This window comes from Schistocerca serialis, chromosome 9 (assembly GCF_023864345.2).
Source record: "Schistocerca serialis cubense isolate TAMUIC-IGC-003099 chromosome 9, iqSchSeri2.2, whole genome shotgun sequence".
In the NCBI taxonomy this organism is placed as follows: Eukaryota; Metazoa; Arthropoda; class Insecta; order Orthoptera; family Acrididae; genus Schistocerca; species Schistocerca serialis.
The window spans coordinates 512,745,256-512,772,269 of NC_064646.1; positions in this window are offsets into that span (position 1 = coordinate 512,745,256).

A 27,014-nucleotide genomic window follows, 5' to 3' on the forward strand; every position below is an offset into this window, starting at 1 on the left:
GCCATCTCTCTCCCCACATCCACCACTGCTGGCGGCTCACCTCCAACTGCGCAACGCTACGCGCTGTTCACAGCCAGCTGCCGCTGCCCAACACTACAATGGCGAGTATTACAACAATGCAAAGCAGACACAGACTGCCCACAGCACAGCCAGTGATTTTCATACAGAGGTGGCGTTACCAATGAAAAAACCTAAACAGCCTACTTACATAGCCCCCATGCTCCCCACAAAAAAATTTTACAAAATATTTTTGGGCAGTGGCCAATAATGATTTGAAAAAAATTTTTCATAATTACAATAACAAAGATATCAAATGCACACACTTATTTATAAATGTTGGTCAAAAGCTGAAATTTTCTCACAGTCCATAAAGATAGTCCTGATCATTGATCACACTAAAATTGTCGTGTTTTTCTCAAAGTCTGAGCAGTAAAAGACAATGCACACAGACGTAGTGGATTTCCATGCAGTCTTGAAGAAGTAGTGTTGTCCTTCCAACGGAAAGACAGTGCTGACTCTTGACATGCAGACAGGTAATGGGCCACAACAGAGCAAACCCACAGCAGAGTCATTCGAAGTTTTGAAGAATATTGGTAGGTAGGTCATCACAGAGCAGACCCACTGGAGTCCTGGTAGAGATTGTGGTATTGGTGGGCCACCAGAGGCGCAGACCCACTGCAGTCCTTGTAGAAATAATGGTACTGATGGATCATCAAAGATGTAGACCCACTGTAGTCCTTGTAGAGATAATGGTATTGGTGGGCCACCAGAGGTGCAGACCCACTGTAGTCCTTGTAGAGATGACCAGCAGCCATCTGTTGCGATTGTGCAGGTGCATATTCACCATCGAAGAGTCTTGCGGAGAATATAGCAAGTCCATAAACCACCACTTGTGCACTCACAAAGTTTTTGGAATTGTCCTTAGAACCAGCAATGCTGTTATCCAGTCCCTTGCTGAATTATCAACACACGTGCAAACACTAACAGTACCTACTTCTCACATATTGTCCATATACTATGACCAACAGAAACGTGTGCAGTGAAATGTAACTAACAAGTTAATAATATCATGAACTGGTGACAATTACAATTTTATAACATAATAATACAATAACAAAGGTACAGAATACATTATTAGAAACATAACAATACAGATAACATCTGTAGTACAGGCTTTACAAAAGAATAGAAATAGACATATACGTCAGTGTTACAGGAATTATGACATGAGTACATACATAGAAGATCAGAATAATTATTGAAACATCAACTTCACACATGAGCATTTAAACAGAATGAATAATGTCTAACATCTTTACAAAGTAAATAACATATTATTAATGCCAATTATATTTGAGGATAACAGTATTCCTCATCATAGTGAATGTAGCTTAATATTAAAAGAGAAAAAAATTCTATGAAACTACACAGAGACAGGAAGAAAACAAATACTCAAGGGTACACAAACACATAGTGGGATAACACCAATAGGAAAGGACAGGGTTCGTTTTCAGTGTAACATGTGGTACTGCAGTCCAACCCAAAACTTCATATATCTTTCCTCTTATTTCATCCTTTGTTTCCACCAAAAAAATTCTATCTAAGCATGCTTTCTGTATTTATATGTTCACACATTTCTTACCTCAACATTTATTTCCAAGAAAATCCTACCTATACCTGCTTTCTGTACGTTTTTCGTATAGATTCTCAATGCATTTCTTCCAATTCATCGCAACTCATTCTCTTCTATAGTCTACCCCCCCTCTTAAGCTAACTTAAATCTACTGAGCTCAGATGCTAAACTAAGGAACGAGGCAATGCAGCAGCACAAAACAATTAACACAAGCAGCAATGACAAAAAATACAGATTGGCAAAGCTAGCAGCAGCAAATGTAATAACTTATATCAAAACATGACATAGCTCAAGCAGAAAAAATAGTGCACTAAAGATAACAATGCAGATAAGGGAAATGTATAATCACATCTTAATGTCTATGTAATTAAAGTGGTGCACCACAAATTATTCTACAAAAGAAATTACCAAGTACTTGAAAAGAAAATTATAGATGCAGTTACTGGTACTAGTTCCTTCTTATTGTTCTTTCCTTTCCAAGAGCTCCTTTATCGAAGAATGTGGGTCATAAAATAATTATTTAATAGATCTGTTGACAGAAGGTGTTCACATTAGCAAATGCATTTTATTTTATAAAAGCAATGCTGCAACACAGCTGGAAACCAGATGTCAAATGAAATAAGCAATTACGCAAACCAAAGCATAAAAACATCATTCAATAGCTATGCGGCATTTCGTAAGTTAGTAGAAATTCTCTCAACTCTCATAGAAAGACGCTTGTCATAATCAGGTGTGCAGATGTAAAAATATTTCTCGTCATTTCATTAGGCATTTCAGTAAATATCAGAAAGTACGATATGTTTCCAAGTAATCAGCGTGTCGGATTTGCGATGCTTTCTCTAAAGGAATGACAATGGCCAGGATAATGGCCTCCTTTTTTTTTTCTTCCTGTGCTCTGAAAGGCACGCGCTAATGGCTTTTTCTCCAGGCGTCTGACACAGCTGGGTGCCCACGACGCATTACGTGCAGGTGGTCACTTAACTTTCTTACGGAAATCTTTACCGCTACAGTGACAGTCTCATATAAAAATATTTCACAGGTCAAGAATTAGCGTTGCAAATCTGTAGAAAGAAAATCCTATAAATATGAGTGTCCAAATAAAATATTCGTCAGCATTGTGATACAGTCACGAATTTACGCACATTTCATAAATCTTAAAGTACGATTCTCGGTTTCCAACATCCTTTTTTACAAGTCAAGAGTCTCTAACTTCTATTCATTATTCATATACATATAAACACGTAATCACATTCCTCATATATGGTAGCATCATCTTATTGACATAAACATATCTCAACAGCATAATACACATCGTCGTCGTAAAAATAACATCATAACACCTCAGTCAAATCTCAAAATCGTCGTAGCTTCCTCCAAGAATTAAAAAATTCTCCGCTCATGTCAAAAGTGTCATCTGCCTCAAACGTACTTTAAAAATCATGAATCCATACCAAATACATCATTCAAAGCTCTCATAGTATCACAATGGTTCCGAAAAAATATGAGCATTTCACAAAGTACAGACAAAATACAATTTCATAAGTGTGAAGTTATCCAACTGTGTAATTGCGTAAACATGTGTCACTGACATAGTAAAAAGAATGTTTGTTTCTCTGTCAAATAATCAGATAGCTGTGTAATTCTGTGTTAGAGAAATATGGTACCGATGTTTAAAGTTGTATAAGCAAATACCATATTAGCTAGGGCTCCTTGTGCTTGCCAAACACATGGTACACAAAGCAAGCGTGTACCCCCCTGAGGATTAATGTAATTATACCCTCAGGTGTTACAGATTACACCAATGGAATAAAATATATCACGGAAAACTTTCTTTGTAATTCAAAAATCTTTAAAAATAAATGTTTTAAGTATAAAATTGATCACTCAAATACGTGTACTGTAGCGCTAAACTGTTCGTCTTGTTGCAACATAATCTCTGTGGAAGTGTCGTAGTTATCATCCTCTGAAAGCTAAGTTCTGCAGAAGTCAATGTACTTACCCCATCAGAAACGAAAGTGAAATGCTTTGTGTATAGATATCATAATTATTATGCACATTACTGTGATCAAGAAAATACTAAACTGTAAAGTATTGTTGTGCTAAGAAAAGGGCCTCACATTGTAGCTTACTACTAAAACATGTTTTGCTTTCCAGAAGAATTCAGAAAAACTGTGCGGATATAAAACAGAAACACTGCAAAAGCAACATTGTAAATTGTCACTCATTAGTAGCGTCGTGATAAAATCGTGTAACTGTCACATAAACTAACACTTTGTCATCTGGTATCTCACAGAAAGTACCTTAAATCCAGAATATATTTTCAGGTCAACCAAAATGTTGCCTTAAAATCTCATTAGCAGTACTGGTAAATGTTCTAAGTATGTGAGCCTTATAGTCGTTACGTAATCGTGCAACAAACAAGCAAGAATGTACAAATACAATACTGTGTCGTCTGTTCACTATAACAATGCATTCGTAATTTCTGTTTAACATGTTCCCTAGGTTCTAGACTGGATATTGTACTTCAAACATTGTTGTATGTTAACAGTTTCTTAAGCATACTAGTAACGTGAAGTGAAACGTTTTATGGCAAAGACAAAGTTAAAAAGCAGATTATCTCTCAATAAATGGTTTTACATGTGAAATGTGGTGTAAACCTTTACTCTTCCTAGTACGCAGAGTTTCAACTTCAACACAATTATCATGTGGTATACGTCGGATTCTGTAAGGTCCATTGTAAACTAGAAAGAATTTGTGACTCAAGTGTTTCTTCTTATGTGACAATGAATGAGCTTTAATGAGAACTTTCTGACCAATATACAATTTCTTTGCATTTGCTTTACCGTGTAGTTTTCTCCTTTTGTCTGCTGCAGATTTTATATTTTTAAGAGCCAAATCAATTATGTCTTTGTGTCGAAGTTTACGTGTATTTGGGAAAGGTACAAGCTCTCTGATTCTGTTCGGTGGTTCTTCATTCTTTAGTACAAGAGTAGGTGGTAAAGCAGTGGAATCATGAGGCATTTCATTCAGCACATTTTGAAATAAGTGTAAATATCTGTCCCAATGCTGATGCTTTCTGTGACAATAAAGTCTGCAAAGCTCATTGATTTCTTTCATAATCCGTTCAGACGGGTTACAATGTGGTGAGTACAATGAAATAAAAACAGGTTTGATTTTATGGTTGCGAAGCATGCGTGACCAAACAGCAGATCTGAATTGCGGTCCGTTATCTGAAATGACTTTAATAACGTGTCCAACTTCACGTAAGAAATTTTTAACAAAGGCGTTGGATACAGACCGTCCAGTGGCTTTACGTAACGGTGTGAAAGAAACAAATTTTGAAGTAAGTTCAACAGCGACTAGAACGTACGAAAATCCATTAGATGTTCTGACAAGCGGTCCCAAGAGATCAACAGCAGCAAATTCTTTTAATTTAGAAGGAACGATAGGAAACAGCGGAGCACTATGGGAGATAGTAGATGGTTTCGCCTTTTGACAAAGTTTACAAATAGACAAGACTCTTCGAATTCTTTTTTCCATATTGTTAAAATAACAAGTCGTTCGAAGAATATGATAACATTTTCGTGGACCAAAATGTGCGTAGCTGAAATGAATGTACCAAATGAGCTTATTAACAAAATCGTCAGGAATGCAAAGTACCCATAGCTTGTCATCAACAGTGCAGCGTTTGAACAGTATGTTGTTTCTAACCAGATAATAATGCCGAATCTGTGTGTGTGTCTTTTCATGCCATTTGCTCTTGATGTCTTTCCAAATCGGATCTTTATCTTGTTCATGAGCAATGTCCTTTAAAGATGTGGTGATGAAGTTTTCAAAGGCGACTTTCTGAATGTAAAGAATACTGAAATTTTTCTCGAGGTTGCCTTCTGTGTTACTTTTCTCAAGCCCAGCCGGTGCGCGTGACAGTGCGTCCGCAACAATGTTCTCCTTGCCGGGAATGTAGACTATTGTGAAGCGGAATTCTTGCAGAAACAATGCCCAACGTTTTAACCTGTCATGATTTAATTTTGAGGACATAAGAAATTGTAATGCACGATGATCACTGTATACTTTTACGAGCTTACCAGAAAGAAAGAAACGGAATTTGTTAAATGCCCAAACGATAGCTAAAGCTTCTAATTCAGTAACGGAATAATTTTTTTCAGATTGTGTTAGCACTCGGCTAGCAAAAGCAATGGTTTTCTGAACGGTAGTGTCATTTTCTATGGCTTCTTGAAATAAATGGGCACCAAGACCGACTTTAGAAGAATCCGTGCTACGGCAGAAATCTTGTGACAGATCTGGATGAGCTAAGATTGGCGCGTGAAGTAACGCTTCTTTCAAAGAATTGAATTCCAATTGTGCTTGTTCGTCCCAGTTCCAAATAGTATTTTTTCCAGTGAGAGAACAAAGTTTTGGTGTAACAAGAATTTGCATATTCAGAAAACGACGGTAAAAATTTACGAGACCTAGAAAACTGCAGACTTGTCTTTTTGTAGATGGAACTGGAATGGCTCTGATTGCTTCTAACTTTTCAGGATCCGGCTGAATGCCTTCAGAAGAAATAATATGTCCCAAAAACTTCACTTTTGTCCTACCGAATTCAGACTTTTCCAAGTTAACTGTAATTCCAGATTCTGCAAAAATATGTAACAAACTGTTGAGAATGCGATTATGTTGTTCCCATGAAGCTTCTGCTATCAGAATATCGTCCACATATAAGGTGATGTGACGTTTTAAGAAGTCAGGTAATATGGAATTTAACCCACGAATGAATGCTGCCGAAGAAATGTTCAAACCAAAGGGAAGTTTCCGAAACTGATAACAAACGCCGAAACAAAGGAAAGCTGTGTATTTTCTACATTCTGGATGAAGTTCGATCTGATAAAAGCTGGATCTGAGATCAATGGAAGACAACACTTTTACACCATTAAAATTTTGAAGAAGTTCTTCCAACGTTTGCGGCCTGTCTGTTTCAGGAATAATGATCGTATTGATTTGTCTCGAATCTAAGACAAGCCTGATCGATCCATTTTTCTTCTCAACAACATGTAACGGATTGTTGTATGAGCTTACTGCAGGCTCAATAATGCCCTCGTCAAGCATAGATTGTATTTCTGTTCTAACACGGTCCCTATAATGCGCCGGAATTACGTATGGTCTAACACAAAATTTAGTATGCTCACGAACACGAAATTGGTATTGAAATCCCTTGATTGTTCCTGTTTTGTGAGTAAAAACTGTGGAATGTGCTTGTAAAATTTCAAAAAGGTCCTGCCTATCAGTGTCATTACAATTCTCAATTGCTTGAATTTTATTCTGAATTAACTCATTAATTTCAAATATGCCGTCGATGTCATCCGTGTCAGTACTTGCAGAGTGATTGTTAGTGTCAAGTTCCGTCGAAAATTCCGAACTGTTGTCTAACAGAAGGTAAAGCCGATTAATTTCCTCGTCATGGTTTGAGAGCCAATCTTCAAATTTCAAAGCTACTGACTTACCTTCTTTTTCTAAACTTATTTCAGCATCGTGAAAGCTTAAGTTTGCTTTGTATTCATTTAAAAAGTCTACTCCCAGTATAATTTCCGTCGACAATAATGGAACAATAAGAAAGTTCATAGAGAAGCTGTGGCTTTGACAAAAGAATTCTAAGTTGGTTTGTTGGCGTACATCTACACTTTTTCCAAAGATTGCACCTTGTAATTTAATCTTACGTAACGGAAGTGTGGGGCAATCGTTCGATTTGTTGCATTTGCTAAAGGCTGTTTCACTGATTACTGAAATGGGACTGCCAGAGTCAAGTACTGCCGTAAATTTTATGTCATTTACTGTAATGTGAATCACAGGATATGCAATGTTGTTATGTTTTATGTCGTGTTCCTGGAGTAAGATGTCCCTAATATCTTCCATTTTTACGTAATTACTAGCTACGGCAGATGCGTCGTTAGTGTCATAAGAACGTTTTGTGGCTGCCAGCGGTGTGAGTCATTGCCTATTGTCTCTTTGTTGGCGAGCGTCGTTATTGGGATTTGGAGACCTAACTTCTACAAATTCACAGTGACGAGAGGGCCCTGCCCTGTTTAAATCCCGCCAGTTCTGATGCAATTCAGGTCTGTCGTTACGATCACATCGTCTGTCGTCATGTCGATAGTTCCTGTTGTTTCTTTCTTGTCGGTTAAGTGGTGGAGAATTTCTCCCTGAATCGTAACTGCGCGCTGGACCGTTGCGTCTAAAGTTATTCTGCCTCCCTTGATAATAATTGTTTTGGTTCCCATATTGTCTGTTTCTCTGATTGTCTCTGTGATAGTCATTACCACGGAGAGGTGATCTTTCCCTGTAATTATTACTACTCTGCCAACGGTTGTCATACGGGTGGTGTCTGTTTTGGTCACGATATGTGTTGTGAGAATAGCCTTGTCGTGTCCAGTTATTATTTCTTTCATCGTGGAATTGTGACAGATGTGACCTGTAATTGTTGTGCTCCTGTTTCCGCGTTCCCCGATTGTCAGTGTCAATTTCCAGTTCTTGTAACAGACCCTGAAATGCTTCAATGTCATCTTTGCAACGTCCTGCTAAAATAATATGTCGTAAATGTTCAGGCAATTTGAGTAAGCAAATGCGGATGAGTTCTGAGGGGCTGTATGGGTTTGAAAGATATTGATTCTTATGCAACATGTCTTCAAAATATTTGACAAGACTGGAAAATTCAGATTGTTCAAAGTGTTTCATCATCATGATGCTATGTTTTACACGGTCTTGTGTAGCTTGAGACCAATATGCTGAGAGAAAGGCATGGTAAAACTCTCCTTCACTGTGGCAATCGTGAATTACCGATCGCATTCTTACAGCTGGTTCATTCTCTAAGTAGCCACACATAAATTCTAATCTGTGTTCCAACGACCAGTTGGGAGGAAAACAATGAGAGAATTGATGGAGCCATGCTTGTGGATGAATGTCGTTGCCAGAATTCTTAAATGTTTTGAATTTACGTGTAGTAATGAACAGCTTATAGTCAAAATCATCATGTCGGCGAGTCGCATATCGGTCATTGTTAGGTCGTGTCGGCCGTTCCATCTCAAAATTCGGTGCACATTGCCAATTTCTTTCATAACTTCCGAAATGCCCTGTGTTATTATTTTGCGGCTTTTCCGTATTTCTAAGTCCCTCTTCCCGTGTTGGAGCGCGAGTGTCCTCTGAAATACGTAATTCTTGTATTACCTGTGTCAGCTGATCTTGTACTTCCCGGATTTCTCTTTGGTGTTGCGTATTAATTTGATTCTGATTTTGTTTGAATTTCCTAATTTGTTCATACTCTTCTGTGTCAGTGAAGGCTACAGGTGTTGTGTCATTCAGATCATCATCTACCTTTGTAGATAAGTTAGTGAACTGATCTGAAAGTTCGGCTACTTTATCCGATAGTGTACTTATTTCCTCAGTGTGTTTTTCTGAACCAAGTTTCAGAGTATCTACTGTGTCCTTTAAGTTTTCCTGAGTTTTTGCAAGTTGCGTAACCGAATCGGTAGATGCAACTGAGTCAAATTTAGCTTGCAAGGTCTCATGATTTTCATGAACAATAGTTTGCAGTTCTTTTATGGCTGCTTCGTGATTCCGTAATGCATTTTCATGCCGCGAAAAAATAGGTTGAAAATGCTCACAAATTTGTGTTTTTACGTCATTACAGACTTTTTGACATTTCGATTCAATGTTATGTAACTCAGTAATTAAGTCTTCACGTGTTTGTTCAAGAGTTTGTTCCAATGAGTCTAACTTTTTAAGATTTTGTTCCACTGTGTCTAACTTTTTGAGATTTTGTTCCACTGTGTCTAACTTTTTGAGATTTTGTTCCACTGTGTCTAACTTTTTGAGATTTTGTTCCACTGTGTCTAACTGTTGCTGTGTTTGTCTCTGGTGTTGTTCCATTGTGTCTAACTTTTCAAGCTTTTGTCCCATTTGTTGCATTAATTGTAATAACAATGCACTGGTGTCTGAAACATGTTCCTCAGTGCTTTTCGGGAGTGAAGTTGCACCGGCAACATTCACATTTTGACAAGCGGAGAATGTGTCTTGACTCATTTGAGAAAACGGTGAGAATCCAAAACCTGAATCTACAGTATTTGCGAGATCGTGTCGTGTCATTTCGGCTTCCTGAGGCGAGCTATTGCCGACCGATCGGTCGATAATGCTTCCCTCTTCACTAATTGTTTCACTGTCCGTGCCATTGTTTGCCGCCCGCTCCATTTCCCTATGCACGATTACCAAATTACTACTTTGAACATCAGTTAATTCATTACTCGGTGGCGCTAACACACTGCTTTCATTTTCACTGTCATTTCTCAGTTTACTTTGGAGCCTAGTATTACGTTTTTCACACGCCATTATTGTCACAGTATTTCACACGACAACACAGAAAAACACAATTTGAAGATCAAAAATAAGAGAACACATTAACATAGCACTGAAAATAATATCTAGTTAATTGCAAGCGCAGCTGCGAAGTACTTGGTGCAAATCTACATGCATGCCACAACTGTTTTACTGTACAACAATGAAAGGCTACAACTACAAAGGAGATTCTCTCTACAATTACGCGCTAGCAATAAACAAAAGCTACACTAAATACACAAACTACAAGAAAAAAATCAGAAGATTCCAGTGAGGTATCCTAGGCTAAGGGTCGACATATGAAACGTCCCCTTTGAACAATTTATACACGACTGTGCTTAAACTGACACACAATATTTTGTTAGCGCAACGCAATCTGACTTTCAAAATTCCCTACAAAAGAATGGCCCTGACTAACATTAAACTATACCTTTCACAAATCACTTACCTCACAAAAATCTTCGCTGCTCAAGCTACTGCAATACAGCGAGCGCCCCTACTGCCAGCTAAATAAAAGATTCAAACTATGGAAGGCACTAACTACTGATAGGGATAGTTAGCAAATGAAAGATATTAATAGAGAACAAACAATGTATTTACCTTGATATCATCATATATAAATATAGCAGTTCATGACAACTTTCAAAACTCCGCCATCTCTCTCCCCACATCCACCACTGCTGGCAGCTCACCTCCAACTGCGCAACGCTACGCGCTGTTCACAGCCAGCTGCCGCTGCCCAACACTACAATGGCGAGTATTACAACAATGCAAAGCAGACACAGACTGCCCACAGCACAGCCAGTGATTTTCATACAGAGGTGGCGTTACCAATGAAAAAACCTAAACAGCCTACTTACACCGTCTTCATTAATCTGTTAGGCTGATACTATCCAAAGCAAATCCCAGAGTGGCAGAAGCAGTTCGATAACTAGCACCGTTATCTGGGAAAGTCTGCCACAAAGTTAGCGACCTACGGAATTTGCCTGCATGAACTCTCTCGTCAGAGCTCCACACCCGGATTGGTCTGAAAAGACAGCAGGGCGACACTCCCGCGTGTCGTGTCGTCGTCGGATGCACCAGTTTCTGCGGCAGTGGCGAGGGAAGCCGCGACCGATATCGCCACGCCTGGAAATAAGGAAAGAGATCATGAAAGCATTTGGCCATACTCAAACAATAGGAAAACAAGAGGTAACACGCCTGGAAACCCTGCAGATTTAGTGCGACAGAAGGATGTTGAACATCAGCTGCAGAGATAAAGTTAGCAATTGGGAGGTGTTGAGAAGAGTACAGGAAACCATATCTCTGCGAAGGCACATCCAGACAAGAAGAGACAAACTCCTAGGTGACATCTGAAGACAGAACATCACTGTAACAATAGTAGAAGAAGCTTTTGCTTTTTTCCTTCTTACGACAGGTATAACACGCTCTTCTCATGACCGCACACCACTGAAATGCGATTTCTGGATAAGTAAACCGCCACGTAATGCGGGGTGGTTATAATTAAACTTTCCCTATATAACACATAATAAAACCGATGCTGATCATCGTACGACTATCAAACTTGGTAGCATCAATGTCCAGAGTACGGGATGCACGATATGCATGCGTCGCTGCACCACCGTCCAGTTCCAGCTATGGCCACCAGGTGCCGTGATCAGTCCTCGTGATTCATAGTCTCACGCACCTGACCAGTCGCAGTGCGCTTGTTGGCGTGTCAACATGAGCCTGGACAAAAGGAGCAGGGCGTTATTGGCGAAGCTCTGTTATCAAAACAACAGTAATGCTGCAGCTGCTCTTCTAGAATATCGCCGGCTGAAAGAATTACGACAGGGTCCTCTTTCTCCGCCCGCTACGCAGAGCACGATGAAGAAATTCGAATCAATTGGAGAACTGGGCGTCGGTCCGGGAAGACGCCGACACACCACAGGTGGTCGATGAAATCGCTGTTGCCACGGCAGATATTGCTGCGCGCAGTTCGCGATCGCCAGGCAGTGCGCGTGCTGTGTCACGAAAGTTGAACACACCGTGGTACACTGTACGGAAGGTGCTTCGAACCATTCTCAAATGGAATCAGTACAAGATCCATAACGTACGGCAGCTTGCACCACTCGACGCACAGCGACGTGTCGACTCCGCTCTCTACTTTCTCGCAAGGATTGAAGTTGTTGAAGGCTGGCCCTGGACAGACGATGCTCATTTTCCTCTGATGAGTGAGATGAACACACAGAACTGATGGGTGTGTGGATCTTCTCCTCCAGTCACTGTGCACGATGTTCCTCTGGGCGGTGAACGTGTGACTGTATGGTGTGGCTTCACGGCTACATTCGTCACTGGCCGATTCCTTTTTGAACAGGTTAGCGCTCGAGGATCAAAGATGTGCAGCCTGGCCGGCGTTACTGCGATGTGCTTCGCCAGCGTGTTATGCCCGCCCTGCAGTAGAGAGACGCATTGAACACGATAATTTTCGTGCAATATGGGGCCCCAACACACGTCGCACTTGAAGTTCACCTGCTTCTCCGAAACGCACGTGGAAACGATCGAATTATCAACTGATCGTTTCCAAATGCTTGGCCGGCACGATCGCCTGCTCCCACCCCCTGTGATTTCTGGTTGTGGGGCTACCTGGAGGACATGGCTTACTAGGAGAACATTCACACAGGTATGCTTCGCTCTGCGATCCTGCGCTTTCAGACTCTTCCGGACACTGGTGGCCGCCATACTGACCCCCTTTTGTAGCAGTAATGGTATTATGTACTGTAGCAGCATATTAAAAGTGTTTTAATTCAATCGATTCAGCATTATTTCTCTACCCCATGTCTTTGACCTTAACGCTGCCAAGTCTGGTGCTTGTACGGTAATTAGTTTCCGTGCTATAACGTTTTAAATAGCGAAGCTTTAATTATAACCATCCACGTACGGAGAAGCCTCATTGCTACTTGTTAGGCGTGTCAGTCCCCGAAGTGCGAACCACTGGCAAAACGCAGCGTGTAGTAGACCTCATGTCTGTTGCACGTCGCCCCTTACGCGATTGCTGATTATATGACCAGGACTGTGTAAGGATTCCCTTTCTTTCTTTCAGTCGAATTTAGACGTTGCTTTTTCTTGGGCAGTTGAAACTAGCTTTGGAGACACCTATATTTACACTCATTTCAACACAAAATGCTTTGATTTGTTAAATAACTCTCATAAGTGCTATGCATATGTTGTATTTGTTGTACAAGATTTTGATACGGTCGTGTTCTCTTTCCCGTTTAGTTAGAACCTTAAACGCAGCTGAGTGACTGATCGAATCGAATGACTTACCAAAACCTATTACCACAAGGCAAAGAGGTAGATGTTACGCATTTCTTTGAAGAAACGTCCCCTTTGAACAGTTATACAAGACTGTGCTTAAACTGACATTTTTTTTTTTTTTTTTTTTTTTTTTTTAGCGCAACGCAATCTGACTTTCAAAAATCTCTACAAAAGAATGGCCCTGACTAACATTAACCTATACCTTTCACAAATCACTTACCTCTCCAAAAATCTTCGTTACTCGAACTACTGCAGTACAGCGAGCACCACTACTGCCAGCTAAATAAAAGATTCAAACTACGGAAGGCACTAACTACTGATAGGGATAGTTAGCAAATGAAAGATATTAATAGAGAACAAACAATGTATTTACCTTAGTATCATCAAAAGTCATAATATATATAGCAGTTCATGACAAATTACAAAACTCCGCCATCTCTCTCCCCACATCCACCACTGCTGGCGGCTCACCTCCAACTGCGCAACGCTACGCGCTGTTCACAGCCAGCTGCCTAACACTACAATGGCGAGTATTACAACAATGCAAAGCAGCTACAGACTGCACAGAGCGCAGCCAGTGATTTTCATATTGAGCGCTACGTAACGTTGCCAATAAAAAAACCTAAACAGCCTACTTACATCTTTTACTATTACTGTTTCATGCGCAGTGAGGATGTGGTAGGAATGAAGATTGTGTTTAACGTCCCGTCGACATCGAGGTCATTAGAGGCGGAGCACATGCTCGGATGGTGGCAAGGATGGGGGAGGAAATCGGCCGTGCCCTGTCAAAGGAGCCGTCCCAGTATTTTTCGCCTGGAGTGATTTAGGGTAAGCGCGAAAATCCTAAGTGTGGACGGCCGTACGGCGGTTTGAACTATCGTCCTCCCGAATGCGAGTCCAGTGTGTTAACCACTGCGCCACATCGCTCGGTGTGAGGATAAGGTCGAGTGTACTAAATCCTGTGCAAAACCCAGATTCCAGCCTGGTCGAGCCCGGTCGAGTGTAGTGCTCATTCCGGAAGTCATTGTGTAAGTAACAGGACTGTTTTGGCTTCATTCCAGATACACGGTAATGTTTCGCTGTGTAAATAACTGGAAAATGTTGAAGCTAAATGATTTATAGATTTCTCATCTGTCAGTTTCAAAATATCGACGCCGAGTTCGACACTGACAGGAGTAGTTCCTTTTATCGAGCTCGTCTAGAGTATTTTTGACTCTTTAGGGGAATATTCCTGCAATTCGGGAGACAGGAGCATCGAATTCGCGTGGGACTAAAATATCATCATCGATTTTACTGTACAAGTTATTACAAAAATTTCCCATATAGTCGAATATATTTTCCTTATCCGCAATTCGGACTCGATCTGTTTCTATTTAACGCTATCTACAGTTCAAACACCTCGATAATGTTTTAAGCTACATGCTTTATAGATCACAGATTTTAAGATCTCGGCTGAGTGGTCAACACTTATGTGTGTAGGTGGGTGTATGTGTTTCTGTGTGTGTGTGTGTGTGTGTGTGTGTGTGTGTGAGAGAGAGAGAGAGAGAGAGAGAGATAGAGAGAGATGCAGGGTTTTTGTCAAGCGCATTTTCTCTCAAGTTTTGGCACGTATCTGGAATTTCTTTCTTGCAACGTGTAGCTGGAGTCAGCCCAAACGCATCCTGCTCATCACGTCTTTCATGCGATGCCAAGAGTCGACGGAAAGCGTGCGTTTGTTTCTCGTCACTCACTCACACACACACACAAAATGATTTTGAAAGTGTAATTTCACGTTCCCACTCGACAGAGTGCTACCAGATTAGTGTAGTGCAATCGATATTGATTTTGCCGGTACGAATTAAAAGGCACAGTGGAAGATGAAGAACAGCCGGTAGGCTACCCCAGCAGCGACTGAGCAGCGGTGCACACCGGGGCGGGGCGGTGCTGGCGCTGCTGTGCTGTCCCTGTCACGACAGTAGCCTACACACCGGACTAATCTGGCAGCGTTCTGTTCCGATTTTAAAATCACTTTGTTTGAAACGCGAAACAAACCCACGCATTCAGTCGACATTTCGCGTCGCACGAAACACGTCACGATAACAATTTGTTTGAAGTGGCGTCAACTACGCATTATAGAAAAGAAATTGCAAGTTCCTACAGTAACACCTGACGACCTGCAGGAGGGACACCCAATGTCACAATTACAAAGCTAGTGTTTCGTAAACACTCTCGGCTGAAGAACGAAAATGTAGGACTGTGAAACAAAAGTAAAGGGGTAAAATAAAAAAAAATATTGAAACGTTTATTCTCGAATTACTGCGTAATTCGAATAAATGCATTATGCACTAAGTGCACCTATTGTGAACGTGTCCTAGGTCACCTGCGGCAGCAGCTGCGGTAGCGAACCGGACGCCGGTGTACTTTGGGACGACGAATCCGATGTCGACGTACCTGGTGGCGTTCGTAGTGTACCACGAGGAGACGTTCGGCGCGCTGGAGAGGAAAGCCACCGAGACCGAGGGACCGATCCGCGTGTGGTCCAGGGCGGAGCTGGCCGCGCAGCGCGGCTTCGCGCTGGACGTGGCCGCCGCCTCGCTGGCCGCGTACGGCCGCCTCTTCCCGGACTACTTCCTGCACATGAACACCAAGCTGGACCAGGTCGCCATTCCGGACTTCAGCGCCGGCGCCATGGAGAACTGGGGGCTCGTCACCTACAGGTAGGCCGGCTGCCTGCTCCGTGCCCGTGCATTTTAATTATACCACCAGAACTGGCTGTGGGTACGCGCTTCCTCGAGACACGTCGGGCTGGTCAGTATCCAGTCTAATCACTGACCGCATTTGTGTCGAATGCTCGGTCCGAGTACATTGCCGAATACGAGGCAATCGGACACTTACGAGAAGAGGTCCCTGGCAGTGGAATTGACTTTTCGACATCATCTGTGTGGTGGTGTAGGTTTAGGCTCAGGTATTACACCATGAGGCAATGGCCCGTAGTTTGCGAATAACTGACGAAAAAAAAAATTCGAAATTTTCTTTGATGCTCTGCTGCTTTAAAGTAGTAGCGTTTCACCGAGTCGTTGCGTAGTGTAACGGCTGTAGCACTGGCGCTATATTTTTAAATTGATATCGAAATGACTTTGATGATTATTATTATTTAGTTAATTGGTTTAATTGTATTTCCTTATTTCTATTTCATTGGTAAATCATTTAATCAGCATATTAACTTATTTAGTTGCTCTCATTTTTAATTCCCATCATTCTTTCTCCAGTGGGAATATCTGCCCATCTCAAGTTAAATATGTACATATTTTTATTTTTCTATTATAGTATTTAGATAAATAAATAAATAAATATAATAAAATAAACAGTATTTAAACATTTGAAAACGTCAATCTACTACCTGTAAAACACAGAAGAAATAATCTATTTATGTATGCAGTAGCGTGAAAACGTAATTTTCTTTATAAATGACATTTTCTTGGATGGTAATGTCATACAACGATTTAAAACACAAATGCTTAATGTGCAACGGAAAAAATAACGCACACGAAGAGTTAAATAAACGAAGGGATTATAAGTACAGCGAAATGCAAACAAAACGAGAAATATAAGTAATGAATGCAGCAACATGAACGAAAATATAGGATGATGAAACGGAAGAAACTAAATCGATGTTAATACAAGGCAATAATTAAAATCAGATACACAAAGATCCCCACAGCGAATTAAAAATGAGAGCAACTGAAAAAATTAATATCGTGATTAAAAGATGTGACAAGGGAATAGAAATAAAATAATACGTTTATTCCAATTACCTAAATAGAAATAATTACTTAAGTCATTTCGATAAAGATTTAAAAATATAAAATTTGAAACCACCTAACGAGGTTCGGACCCACAAGCTCTCGGACATGATACGAGTGCTATAATCATTACGCTAAGCAAACAACTTGTAACACTCTACTACTTTAAAGCTCTACATCACGCAAAATTCCGAAATTTTTTTGCTCATTTACTCGCAAACGATGACCCACGTTGGTGAACGGTTGAACGGTGTAGTACCTGGTACCCTGACCTACACCACTGTTTAGATGGTCGCTCCCGCCACTGAGGACCTCTCGCTGTTAGTGTATCAACAGTAACCCTCACTCGCGAGGCGCTTTAAGGACTCGATCTCCCGTGTGTAAAACGGTTTCATATGTGTGACGACTTGGCAGATAGTTAACGTGTTACTCCTTTACGGTTGAGACATAAAACCTTAATTATGTTTTAAGTTTGTCTTAAGTCCGTAAGTGCTCTCATTATCAAACAGTGGAAGAGTATAGTCTCGGTAATTTGTACTCAGTTTTAAGAAAAGCTCGTTTTTCGTGCATCCCAGTTTTTATGACATTGTGACTCCTGAAGTACAAGAGGGGGGTCAGGGGGCGGAAAAAACATGTGAACACCAAAAACACAACACATTACTGTGCCCAGCTGGACTTGAGAACTGCTTTCAGTCGTCCCTTAATAGAAAAATACAGGTACCGTGTAGGGTCTTCATAGGAACCTCACACCATTCTCCTTGCGAAGCAGTGGCAATTTCAGGTGACCATGATGGAGATGGGTGGCAACCGCGCATCCTTCTCACCACAGTATACGGCAAAGACTCAGTAACGTCGAGATGTGGCCACTGGGGATGCCAGGGTAGACGCTACGATCGATCCTCGTACTCAGGCTCATGCGACCAGGGGCCGTGTCGTACCGTGGGACGGGCCTCAGCAGCCGAAATGCTCACATAGTCCACTCGCAGTAGTGTGACTTTGCAGAGTGATCACACCGAACCCCCGCCTCGTTTCACTGCGGGACGCGCCCTCGGCCAGCAGTCGGGAACGCTGTGAAACGAGACTCGGCCGACCACACGAGTGCCTTCCGCTGATATGTAGTTCAGGTTCTTTCGCTTGGACACCGCATTTTCCTGCTATGGGCAAAATTTTCATCAGTGATGAGTTCAGCCTGACCTGCAGTTTGCTGCTTATGTATCTAACATCGTTGCGTATTTTGCACTGACAGAATTCGTGAGTTCTGCAGTGATTTTTGCAGGTGTCGCCACAATACTCCTCAGTGATCTTGCGTCACCACCACTCGGCTCCCACTTCACCTGCGTTTTGTCATATCGGATGATGTTTTTCCACTTTCCCTGTTTGCGGTGTAAATCTTCGGTATCGTGCCTCGTGGAACACTAAACACGCCGCCTACCTTGGCTACAGAAGCACCCAACAATTCGCCCACGTTCGAATGCACTGAGCTCCAGCGTAATGCACGCACAACTTCACGAACTGGGTACGTATTCCAATACGTCCCATGGTACACTCTATAAATAGCGCAACACACAAACTATCACAAAAATTGAAAAACATACTGATAAAAAATTATACATATGAAACAATATATTCTATAAAGAAACAGCATGATACCAGAAGAAGAACTGAAAGGTAAAAATCTTCCCTAAGATGCTCAGTTCTTATCAGGTGACATTACCAACCTCTACTGCCGGCCGGGGTGGCCGTTCGGTTCTAGGCGCTACCGCCTGGAATCGCGCGACCGCTACGGCCTCAGGTTCGAATCCTGCCTCGGGCATGGATGTTTGTGATGTCCTAAGGTTAGTTAGGTTTAAGTAATTCGAAGTTCTAGGGGACTGATGACCTCAGAAGTTAAGTCCCATAGTGCTCAGAGCCATTTGAACCATTTTAAACCAACCTCTACTTAAACATACCCATACAAGAAGCTGTAACAGTAATCCAAAAGAGCCTTATGAAACATAAGAAACTTGCGTATACAGAGATCATTCAATTTATTGAACCAAACAAGCTAACTCTTAAGCTACAACTACTTACCTTTAATGCCAGCATTTATAAGCAACCAGATTGCCTAGCAATAGGATCATGTAAATTAGGTATCGCAGCTGACGTAAACATAAGTCACTTGGAACAAAAGTTATTTAGCAGCCAAGAACCTTCCATAAAGAAAACTAAATTTTGTAGGAGATATGTAGATGACACACTACTGTTAGGGGATGTCAGAGACAGAACAGACATTCTAAACTGCTTCAGTGATCTACATGAGAAAATTACATTTACAATGAAACATGAACGAGACAAAAGCATGACTTAGCTGGACTAAATATTACAAAAAACGACAACACACGCACATTTAAAATTTATAGGAAAAAGTAAAATGACCGACACCTCAAACCCCCCAACCTCATGCCATCCAGACATCCATAAACAGTGAGCATACAAATCAGTGCCACATAGTGCAACTAAAATACCTATGAACCAAGAAAATATGCAACAAGAAATAAATGTAGGGAAACAGATCACAGTTGACAACGATTATACTGCTTCCATGGTTGACGCAGTCGTAGACAAAGTGAATAAAGACCTAAACACAAATTGCGCCATAGAAGAAAAAGACAAAAACAAATTTATATCTAGCATCCCATATATTGGCAATATATCACAGACGGTTGCTAATATTTTGAAAAATCACAAAATAAAACTTTGGCTTTCTATATCAAATAAACTACAACAAAAGCTAATAGATAATACACACAATAATTATGATACATACGCAGACTCTGGAATATACAAAGTAACATGCGAGGAATGCTTCATGTTCAACCTAGGACAAACAGGCCGAAATTTCACACAGACCAAGTTAAAGCCAAAACACACAACACACATCCATAATACAGGACACCCACTTGGAAAAGTATAGCAAAATATCAAATTACTCCGCCGATAAATATGGTGGCCAAAATGGATTTGTTAGAAAAACTGGAAATACATTTACATTAGAGTTAAAGACAACATGTTAAACGAAAAACCTGAAAGTGAAGTGCTCTCGTTGTGAAATACTGGCTGAATATAGAGCGGGTAATTGCAACCGCTGCTTCAAGACATACAAGCGATTTGTAACTGATATATTTTTAATTATTGTACTGAACCCTCAACGTGAGATTATATCTGATTACGAGAGGGTAAATAACTGTACGAAATACTGAAAATCAAATTCTGGTTGCCGCTGGAAGTCGTTAGAGACAACATCCAACTGATTTTTTTTTTTTTTTTTTTTTTTTGGGGGGGTGGGGGGTGGGGGTGGAGAGGACGGGACCATTCTAACCCTCCACCCTATAATTACCGATACAAATTAGTTATTTAAATTTTGCCTCTGTTGATTTACAGGACATATACTTCAGCCTTCGTAACAGCAGACTGAGCAAAGAGGGTTTGATCTTGCTGTATAAATTCTAATGAAAACAATGAACACATTTCAGCTTGCACTTTGTTGGTATATTCTTGAAATCATTTAATAAATTTGAAATAACACCTTTTCTTTGTGGTTCACTATTATACACAGATATTTTAGAGCATTGTTATTTAGATATAATGGCTACGTTCAGCCGCCTTTGACCATATGCGGTCATACACAGTTTCTCTCGGCAAACTACAGCAACTAACAAACTTTCGCCGGAGGGTCGAGTCCTCCCTCGGGCATGGGTGTGTGTGTTGTTCTTAGCATAAGTTAGTTTAAGTAGTGTGTAAGTCTAGGGACCGATGACCTCTGCGGTTTGATCCCATAGTAATTCACACACACACATTTGGACATACTTTACCCACTGATAACCCACTTTTGTTAAATACATAGATAACAACACATTGGTCAAAGATTATTAAATTTCTTCATGCTTACACACCTTTCTGACATTTACAGTTATCAAAATAATAAGCTAACTTTTTATCTAAGAAAAGGGTGTCGTAGAATACGTGATAAAACATGTTGTGTTGGAAATTACAGTTGGTACGTAGACTGATGGCCCAAGACATTAAGACCACTTGATTAATAGCTTGTTTGTCCGTTTTTGGATTGAAGTACATCACTGATCCTACATATCTGACAGTTTCTTGATAGGTTTGTAGAGGTATGTGGCTTTATATGACATCGTACAGGTCATGTAATTCGGGTAAACGAGCCGCTGATATCCGTACGCGGTGATAGCGCCCTATAGCGCCACAGATGGGTTCCATCGGATTTACAAAACTCAAACTTGGTTTCCGAGGCATCAACATCAGTCCACTGTAACTCTCCTCAAAGCATTGCAGCACGGTTCTGGCTCCGAGACGCGGACATTTATCCTGTTGAAAGATGACATCGCAGTCCGAGAAGACATCGAGCACGAAGGGAGGCGGGTGGTTCACAGCTGCCACTACATCCACAAGCGCAGGAGAATGTCTCCCACAGGATAATATCGCTCCCCCCAGCCTGTGTCTGTGGCGCGCTGCACGTTCCGAGCCGCCGATGACGACCATCTACCGAGCGTAGCAAATGCGTGACTCACCCGAAGGACCGACGCGTTTGCATCGGTCCAATCCCGACGGTTCCGTGCCCACTACTATCGTAACTGACGAGGTCGTCGGGTCAAAATGTGAGCGCGTAGGGGTTGTCTGCTCCGGAGCTCCACGTTCGACAACGTACGATGTACGACGAACGGTGTGCTCCGAAACACTTGCGGGTGCACCGACATTGTGCTCTTTCGGCAGAGATGCCACAGGTCGCCTTCTATCCTACTTTACAGAGCAGACAAGTCTCCGAACTCCAAGTTCTCCGAAGAGTCGTGGACATGTTACCATTTAGCGCCTAGTGGTAGTTTCACTGTCCTACCTCTTTCCATAGATGCTCACAACTGTAGCCATTTTCGGGATACTCGTTTACTGGCTCTGCCCTTTCTTGGATTTACCTCTTTGCAGCCCATATCTTGGCTAGGGCGATCCTCCGTATATGTATACCGCGCCACGTGCCCGCAACGACACCAGGCAGCATCCAGTGTCGGGGTGGACAAGGGTCATAATGTTTTGGAACACGATGTATTCAGAGTAGTTTCATCACACCACTGTAGATGGAACGGTGGTTTGTGCAGACGCGAAATGCAGCGCAGTGGAAATGTAAGGATCGCCATTTGGGTGAACACGACACGGCGAGTGTAGTCAGGTGGGTAAGGCGGGTGAGGGCGAGTGGTAGTGTCTCCAACAGACGGTCACCAGTCTGCTCGAGAAGAGTTCCGCTTGTGTGAGAACCACGAGCGAGTGCGCCTATTACACGAACACACACGCCCTAGACGTTCAGCTCGGCGACGTGCACAAGCTTTACAACAATCGCGACGCTCATTGTGCCGCATATTGACTATATGAAGCTTCGCCCATATAAAGAATGAAGAGAGAGCCTGGCCAAAACAGATTCGCTAGCTGCACTGCCATTTTTGCGACGATTATCTGAAAACAAATGTTTCTCCAATACGATTTGCTGTCCAGTGAAGTAAGCTTTTTCGTGACTGGACATGTTCAGAAGCAAAGCTTCGACAACGTCTGCGTGCGAAACCCGAGGCAAATCCAAAAGCTGTTGCTGATCATTACTGAAAAATTCCAGAATTGCACACAAGAGAAGTTCTGAACAACATTCAGGTCCGCAGGAGAGTGCAACAGCTGAACATTAAACCAAAGTATGTACATATTTTATTAAATGTGTCCACACATTGTAAAATCCAGGAGCCGATGTGACGTGGCCACCCAGTTCCGCAGACTCAAGAGCTCCACATTACTTCCTCTGAGGCAGTGTGAAGCAAGTAGTCTTTAGCCACTCGTTTTCTGACACTTGACTAACTGAAGACATCCACTGATCTCTGTGTATATGAAAGGCAGCGTCCAGGCCGACCGGCTGACTGACTCAACATCGCACAGCCCAGACTGCTAAGAATAGAAACTTGAAATTTGGAGGCGGTGTGGACCTTATACCGGGGGCACCGTTTAAGAAGTCCAAAATTCCAACCCGATGGGGTGGAATAGGGGATGAAGGTGTTTTTGAAGCTAGACCTACGGAAATGGGTATTTGGTTCCCCGGTCAGGAATAAAGGTGTGTGCGTTTCAACATTTTTGGAAATTAAACCCCGCGGGGATAAAACAGTGGGTCAAAGCTTTTTTTGAAACTATATCATTATTAAAGAACTGGTAAAGTATTTTTAAAGATACATCTATGAACAATGGTATTTGACTTCTCTGTTACAAGTAAAAAATACGTGTTTCAGTGTTTCTGGAAATTGAGCCCCTAAGGGAGTGCAATAGAGGATAATAATTTTTTAAAAAAATTATTTCGCTATATTTGAAAAACTTTAAAGCTAAATTTATGAAAATCTGTATTCCACTTTGAAACGTCCCCTTTGAACAATTATACAGGACTGTGCTTAAACTGACACACAATATTTTTTTAGCGCAACGCAATCTGACTTTCAATAATCCCTACAAAAGAATGGCCCTGACTAACATTAACCTATACCTTTCAGAAATCACTTACCTCACAGAAACCTTCATTACTCGAACTACTGCAGTACAGCGAGCGCCACTACTGCCAGCTAAATAAAAGATTCAAACTACGGAAGGCACTAACTACTGATAGGGATAGTTAGCAAATGAAAGATATTAATAGAGAACAAACAATGTATTTACCTTGATATCATCATATATAAATATAGCAGTTCATGACAACTTTCAAAACTCCGCCATCTCTCTCCCCACATCCACCACTGCTGGCGGCTCACCTCCAACTGCGCAACGCTACGCGCTGTTCACATCCAGCTGCCGCTGCCCAACACTACAATGGCGAGTATTACAACAATGCAAAGCAGCCACAGACTGCACACAGCACAGCCAGTGATTTTCATACAGAGGTGGCGTTACCAATAAAAAAACCTAAACAGCCTACTTACATAGCCCCCATGCTCCCCACAAAAAAATTTTACAAATTGTTTTGGGCAGTGCCCAATAATGATTTGATAAAATTTTTCATAATTACAATAACAAAGATATCAAATGCACACACTTATTGATACAATGTTGGTCAAAAGCTAAAATTTTCTCACAGTCTATTAAGATAGTCCTGATTCATCACAGTAAAATTACAGTGTTTTTCTTTTTTTTCAAAGTCTGAACAGTAAAAGAGAATGCACACAGAAGTAGTGGATTTCCATGCAGTTTTGAAGAAGTAGTGTTGTCCTTCCAACGAAAAGACAATGCTGACTCTTGACATGCAGACAGGTAATGGGCCACAACAGAGCAAACCCACAGCAGAGTCAGTCGAAATTTTGAAGAGTATTGGTAGGTAGGTCATCACAGAGCAGACCCACTGTAGTCCTGGTAGAGATTATGGTATTGGTGGGCCACCAGAGGCGCAGACCCACTGCAGTCCTTGTAGAAATAATGGTACTGGTGAGTCAGTAAAGACGCAGACCCACTGTAGTCCTTGTAGAGACGGCCAGCAGCCATCTGTTGCAAATGTGCAGGTGCACAATGCCCATCGAAGGGTCTTGCGGACAATGTAGCAAGTCCATCAACCACCACCTGTGCACTCACAAAGTTTTTGGAATTGTCCTTAGAACCAGCAATGCTGTTATCCAGTCCCTTGCTGAATCATTAACACACGTGCAAACACTATCAGTCCCTACTTCTCACATATTGTCCATATACTATGACCAACAGAAACGTGTGCAGTGAAATGTAACTTACAAGTTACTTAATTTGATGAACTGGTGCCAATTGCAATTTTATAACATAAGAATACAATAACAAAGGTGCAAAATACATCATTAAAGAACATAACAATACAGATAACATTTGTAGTACAGGCTTTGCAAAAGAATCGAAATAACATATCCATCAGAGTTACAGGAATTGTGGCATAAGTAAATATATAAAATAATGAGAATAGTTTTCGAAACATTAATTTCACACATGAACACTGAAACAGAACAGAATTGTAAACAACTTTACAAAGAAAATAACATATTATTATGCAACTTATATTTGAGGATAACAGTATTCCTCCTCATAGTGAATATAGCTTAGTACTAGAAAAATTCTACAACATAAATCGTATTAGCTAAACACATAAAGACAGGAAAAACCTTCATTACTCGAACTACTGCAGTACAGCGAGCGCCACTACTGCCAGCTAAATAAAAGATTCAAACTACGGAAGGCACTAACTACTGATAGGGATAGTTAGCAAATGAAAGATATTAATAGAGAACAAACAATGTATTTACCTTGATATCATCATATATAAATATAGCAGTTCATGACAAATTTCAAAACTCCGCCATCTCTCTCCCCACATCCACCACTGCTGGCGGCTCACCTCCAACTGCCGCAACGCTACGCGCTGTTCACAGCCAGCTGCCTAACACTACAATGGCGAGTATTACCACAATGCAAAGCAGCCACAGACTGCACACAGCACAGCCAGTGATTTTCATATAGAGGTGGCGTTACGAATAAAAAAACCTAAACAGCCTACTTACAACTTCTCGGTTAGATATAAAACACATAATTGATTGGTGACTCCGTGGCGTGTTGTGTGCACCACGACCAAATAGTGGATAGAATTGGAAGGAAAATCAGCATTGGCCGTATTTTGTTGTTTTATTGTCAGCAAAATCGATTTTCGGTCACTTAGTGACCATCCTCAGCGCTTGAAGTTAAAAATTTTCACATGACGATCAGAGAGTATAAAAACGAAAATCACAACTACACCTGCGTATGAACAAAACAGTTGGTAGGAACATACCTGTAATATACAATTAAAATTGGTAGGCACTGGTATCAAGCTCTAACCACAAGCTTAGACGGATCACATAAACTGAGGCCGCTGTTTACATGCACCTGTACAGCAGACCTCGGTGTGACGGGGCTTGGAACGCCCACTATGTGACATGTGTCATGTGAAGACTTAATATTACTGGTTTTGCAAGATATTAACACAAAATACCTCTTGTGCATTTGTGGCTCATGAAGTAATTCAAATTTAAAATGTACCTAATAAACATAGCAGACGAAGGGGGAAGGAAACATCTAAAATACAATGGCGTATTGTTTTTGAAAAAACCAACTTAGAAAACATAAAACAGATCGATAATAAGTTGTCAGAGTGCAGGACAAGTAAAAGAGAAAAAGAAAAGGAAAAAGAATAATATATGAATAACATGAAATGAGGTATAACACAGTTTTTTTTAAAAACATAGTAGGCACCATCTGGCGTGGGAAGTTAGAAGTACAACGTTCGTGATTTACTTACGTTAAGACTAAGGAGTCAAATATATAAAAATAGTAATCTAAAATGCCATTACGTAATAATTATAATGCCGTGAAACACAATAATCATTACAAAAAAGTTTTGAAGGTGTAGACAAACAATTTTGTTATTATATTTAACCGACACGATGATGTACATCTCGTTTGTCCCTTTGGACAAGCTGACATTATTATAACATTGGTTATACGCTTCCGCATAAGCACTGGGTCAGAACCCATACATACATGACATCAAAGATACCCGGTTGCTTACTGTAAAACATAGCACCCACAATTTGGAGAGGGAAGTTAGAAGTATATCGTTCTTGATTTACGTAAAACATTACCTTTAAACTGAGGAGTCAAATATGTAAGAAACAGTAATAGTACGAAAAATGCCACTAAGTAACAACTCAAATGCCATGAAACAATATTAATTACAACAACAAAAAAGTTTTGAGGGTGTAGACTAACAATTTTGTTATCATATTTAACGACGCTATGATGTACATATCATTCGTCCCCATTTGGACAAGCTAACATTTTTTATAACACCGGTTGTACGCTTC